Source organism: Procambarus clarkii, chromosome 4 (genome assembly GCF_040958095.1).
Source record: "Procambarus clarkii isolate CNS0578487 chromosome 4, FALCON_Pclarkii_2.0, whole genome shotgun sequence".
NCBI classification, from domain to species: domain Eukaryota; kingdom Metazoa; phylum Arthropoda; class Malacostraca; order Decapoda; family Cambaridae; genus Procambarus; species Procambarus clarkii.
The window spans coordinates 57,285,004-57,290,295 of NC_091153.1; positions in this window are offsets into that span (position 1 = coordinate 57,285,004).

Genomic DNA, 5,292 nt, shown 5'->3' on the forward strand with positions numbered 1-5,292 from the left:
GTTAGGTGGGACTTGGGACAGTGCATGTTAGGTGGGACTTGGGACAGTGGGCGTTAGGTGGGACTTGGGACAGTGGGCGTTGAGTGGGACTTGGGACAGTGCGCGTTGAGTAGGACTTGGGACAGTGCGCGTTGAGTGAGACTTGGGACAGTGTGCGTTGAGTGGGACTTGGAACAGTGCGCGTTGGGTGGGACTTGGGACAGTGGGCGTTGAGTGGGACTTGGGACAGTGGGCGTTGAGTTAGACTTGGGACAGTGCGTGTTGAGTGGGACTTGAGACAGTGGGCGTTGAGTGGGATTAGGGACAGTTGGTGTTGAGTGGGACTTGGAACAGTGGGCGTTGAGTTGGGACTTAGGACAGTGGGCATTGAGTGGGACTTGGAACAGTGGGCGTTGAGTGGGACTTGGGACAGTGCATGTTCAGTGGGACTTGGGACAGTGGGCGTTGAGTGGGACTTGGGACAGAAGGCGTTGAGTGGAACTTGGGACAGTGCACGTGTTAAGTGGGACTTGGGACAGTGCATGTTCAGTGGGACTTGGGACAGTGCGCGTTGGGAGGGACTTGGGACAGTGGGCGTTGAGTGGGAATTGGGACAGTGCACGTGTTAAGTGGGACTTGGGACAGTACATGTTCAGTGGGACTTGGGACAGTGTGTTTTGAGTGGGACTTGGGACAGTGGGCGTTGGGTGGAACTTGGGACAGTGGGCGTTGGGTGGGACTTGGGACAGTGCGCGTTGAGCCTAAGAGGTGCGGCTGACGGATAATTCACGGGATAGGTGTTGGACACTTGGGTTAGTGAGAATGATGTGAAAAGGATAGAGCATGAGGGTTGAGGATGTGTGTGTGTGTGTGTGTGTGTGTGTGTGTGTGTGTGTGTGTGTGTGTGTGTGTGTGTGTGTACTCACCTAGTACTCACCTAGTTGTGTTTGCGGGGGTTGAGCTCTGGCTCTTTGGTCCCGCCTCTCAACCGTCAATCAACAGGTGTAGAGGTTCCTGAGCCTATTGGGCTCTATCATATCTACACTTGAAACTGTGTATGGGGTCAGCCTCCACCACATCACTTCCTAATGCATTCCATTTGTCAACCACTCTGACACTAAAAAAGTTCTTTCTAATATCTCTGTGGCTCATTTGGGCGCTCAGTTTCCACCTGTGTCTCCTTGTGCGTTTGCCCCTTGTGTTAAATAGCCTGTCTTTATCTACCCTATCAATTCCCTTGAGAATCTTGAATGTAGTGATCATGTCCCCCCTAACTCTTCTGTCTTCCAGCGAAGTGAGGTTCAATTCCCGTAGTCTCTCCTCGTAGCTCATACCTCTCAGCTCGGGTACTAGTCTGGTGGCAAATCTTTGAACCTTTTTCAGTTTAGTCTTATCCTTGACTAGATATGGACACCATGCTGGGGCTGCATACTCCAGAATTGGCCTGACATATGTGGTATACAAAGTTCTGAATGATTCTTTACACAAATTTCTGAATGCCGTTCGTATGTTGGCCAGCCTGGCATATGCCGCTGATGTTATCCTCTTGATATGTGCTGCAGGAGACAGGTCTGGCGTGATATCAACTCCCAAGTCTTTTTCTTTCTCTGACTCCTGAAGGATTTCCTCTCCCAGATGATACCTTGTATTTGGCCTCCTGCTCCCTACACCTATCTTCATTACATTACATTTGGTTGGGTTGAACTCTAACAACCACTTGTTCGACCATTCCTTCAGTTTGTCTAGGTCTTCTTGAAGCCTCAAACAGTCCTCTTCTGTCTTAATCCTTCTCATAATTTTGGCATCATCCGCAAACATTGAGAGAAATGAACCTATACCCTCCGGGAGATCATTTACATATATCAGAAACAAGATAGGACCGAGTACAGAGCCCTGTGGGACTCCTCTGGTGACTTCACGCCAATCAGAGGTCTCACCCCTCACCGTAACTCTCTGCATCCTATTGCTTAGATACTCCCTTATCCACTGGAGCACCTTACCAGCTACACCTGCCTGTCTCTCCAGCTTATGTACCAGCCTCTTATGCGGTACTGTGTCAAAGGCTTTCCGACAATCCAAGAAAATGCAGTCCGCCCAGCCCTCTCTTTCTTGCTTAATCTGTGTCACCTGGTCATTGAGTTCTATTAAGCCGGTCATGCAAGATTTACCCTCCCTGAACCCATGTTGGCGATTTGTCACGAAGTCCCTTCTCTCCAGATGTGTTACCAGGTTTTTTCTCACGATCTTCTCCATCACCTTGCATGGTATACAAGTCAAGGATACTGGCCTGTAGTTCAGTGCCTCTTGCCTGTCGCCCTTTTTGTATATTGGGACCACATTCGCTGTCTTCCATATTTCTGGTAGGTCTCCCGTCTCCAGTGACCTACTATACACTATGGAGAGTGGCAAGCAAAGTGCCTCTGCACACTCTTTCAGTACCCATGGCGAGATCCCGTCTGGACCAACAGCCTTTCTAACATCCAGATCCAGCAGGTGTCTCTTGACCTCCTCTCTCGTAATTTCAAACTCTTCCAAGGCCGCCTGGTTTACGTCCCTTTCTCCTAGCACAGTGACCTCACCTTGTTCTGTTGTAAAGACCTTTTGGAACCTCTTGTTGAGTTCATCACACACCTCTTTGTCATTCTCTGTATACCTGTCCTCGCCTGTTCTAAGTTTCACTACCTGTTCTTTCACTGTTGTTTTCCTTCTGATGTGACTGTGGAGTAGCTTTGGTTCGGTCTTGGCTTTGTTTGCTATATGTGACGGAGTTCCCCCCCTTATAATTCTCCCACGCCTGCAGTAAGAGTCATGTCTACTTTTCCCAAGCGTTCTCTACGTTGCAGGCTACAATTTGATATATGGGAGAGAGTGAAGTGTTCTCGGAGAGCCGAGAAATTTGTGAAATAGTAATATTTTGGCCTGTGGTATAGGCCCTTTAGGGAGCCAAGATGGCGCTTACCTCTCTGATCTCCCGCCAAAACCGTGTGACGTCAGTGGCACCGGATTGGTCACCGACAGCAGTGTGGCACCGGGAGCCAATGAAAACCTCCCATAGTAAAAGTGACGTCACGAAGGAAGGGGGTCCGGCCAGCACGCCGGGCTGGGCCATCAGTCAGACACGACACGTCATAGAGGTCGGACGTGCGACGAGTGGTCCTGTCAGTCGGACAGTTATTCCAGCTCCCGTGGATTTACGCGTCACCGGAAGTCCGCCAGTACTCTGAGAAGTCTTCCCTAGTTCATGTGTTGAACCAGAAGAGGGAATTGACGGTTATTTGAGCAACAAGTGCTCCAGTCAGGTACTGTGCCAGTAGCAGTGAAGCCGTGCAGTGACGTATGTTGACGTCTGTGGCAATTCACCAGTTCGTGACAGCGTAGTGGCTGACAGAACCACTGGGTAGCTGAGGAAGAGAGGACTATTTGGGGAAACCGAACGACTGTAGCTGAGACGTAGGCGACAGCCGTTGCTGGGAGAAGACGACGGCCAGGAGACCGACTCCAACCTTCAAGAAGTTAAGAAGGAGGACGGACCTGCAGTGAGGAGGCACGGAGACGACGCGCTAAACGGTGGGACGACGAGAGGCTCTGGTAGGACACGACGACGTGTAGTGTGGGGGCGTTCCCGACACGAGGACCAGGAGCTACATCTCGACTCTCATCGGAGGATAGGGTGAAGTAGGTGGTTCTAGTTCCCTCCCCATTCCCCTTTAGTTAGCTATGTTATTTGGCTATATTTTCTAGCCTGAGGATTTTATATGTCGTGAGCAAGTCTCACCCATGTCACGGTAAAGCACCAGTGTGCTAGACAGTACTATCAAGAGTACTTGTAATATTCATGTTGATTATTGGTGTGTACCGGCACCAGGAACCAGTGATAAATTTACTGTGTTGTGTATATCTTTCTATAGATTTTTGATATGAACATATAGTGGTAAATTATATATAATATTATGCCAGTATTTGGAGGTTAGGCTATGTGCCCAGAAACTATTTATTTTCCATGTATTGATGATTGATTTATATACCATATATATGTCTATGTTCATTCAGTGAATAATCATTTGTGAGTACAGTGAATTATTGCGTTATCGCCAACGAGAGAAAGTACTGAAAACTCCAGTGTTAATATTTCATAATATATGGTTGAGTGAAGAACAATGTAAAGCCATTACAGTGAATCATTATAGCATTGATTGTAGAAATGACTGTTGGAGCCTGAGTACAGTGTAACTGAGTAATACGGTTTATTTAGCAAATATCGAGTGTGCGAGTTTCTAGTAATATTGGAGAATTTAAAGAAACCGCGCGCGTGAATCTAGAAAACAAGCAAATTTCGCGCGGAGAGTCCATTGCGATCAGCTGTTCTTGACACTTGATGAGGAGGGGAGAGTGTTGCCCTCTAGCGGTCGCATAATATCCGTGGGAATTACCTGCCGAGTCAGGATCAGTTGATTTATCGATTATTGTGTGGCCTTGTGACATCTTTCATACATTTTAAGTAAAATACAAAACTCTCTTTGTGTTTTTATCATCCCCTCCTTTGATCTTGTGGCTATATTATACTGGTAAACATAGAGTGATAACAATAAGTACCTGCCTGATTCCTGATCTTTTGAGTGTGTCCTTGCCAAGGCTACCGCTGAATACACCAGTCCACTGATGGTGTTACTGGCCACCTTAAACACCAGTTGGCGATCTTGTGAATAACCGTAGAGCCCTATTGTTGGGGAGGGCACACGACAGTCGATATGCACGAGTCGTGTTCTCACTCTTTCTTAATTAGAGGCCGTTAAGATTGACTGGGAGACTCTCCTGGCGTGCAGTGGCGCCGTGAGGATCGAGGGAAGACCCGCAGGGCTACGGTGAGTTACCTTGAGCATAACTATTGCTCACCCCAGAGTAAGGGTAGAGAATAATAGAGAGGTGAAAACCCCGACATATATCATTTTCAAAGCTTTTCTCTGCTTCTCTTCTCACCCTGACGTACTCATTCATGGTTCTCTGGTATCTCTCTCTGCTTTCTGGTGTTCTGTTATTCCGGAAGTTCCTCTATGCCCTTTTGTGCAGTTTCTTTGCTTCCATACATGCCCTATTATACCATGGTGTATGTGTGTGTGTGTGTGTGTGTGTGTGTGTGTGTGTGTGTGTGTGTGTGTGTGTGTGTGTGTGTGTGTGTGTGTGTGTGTGTGTTGTGTGTGTATTCACCTAGCTGTATTCACCTAGTTGTGCTTACGGGGATTGAGCTCTACTCTTTCGGACCGCCTCTCAACTATCAATCAACTGTTTCTACTACTACTACTAGTATTTCCCCCC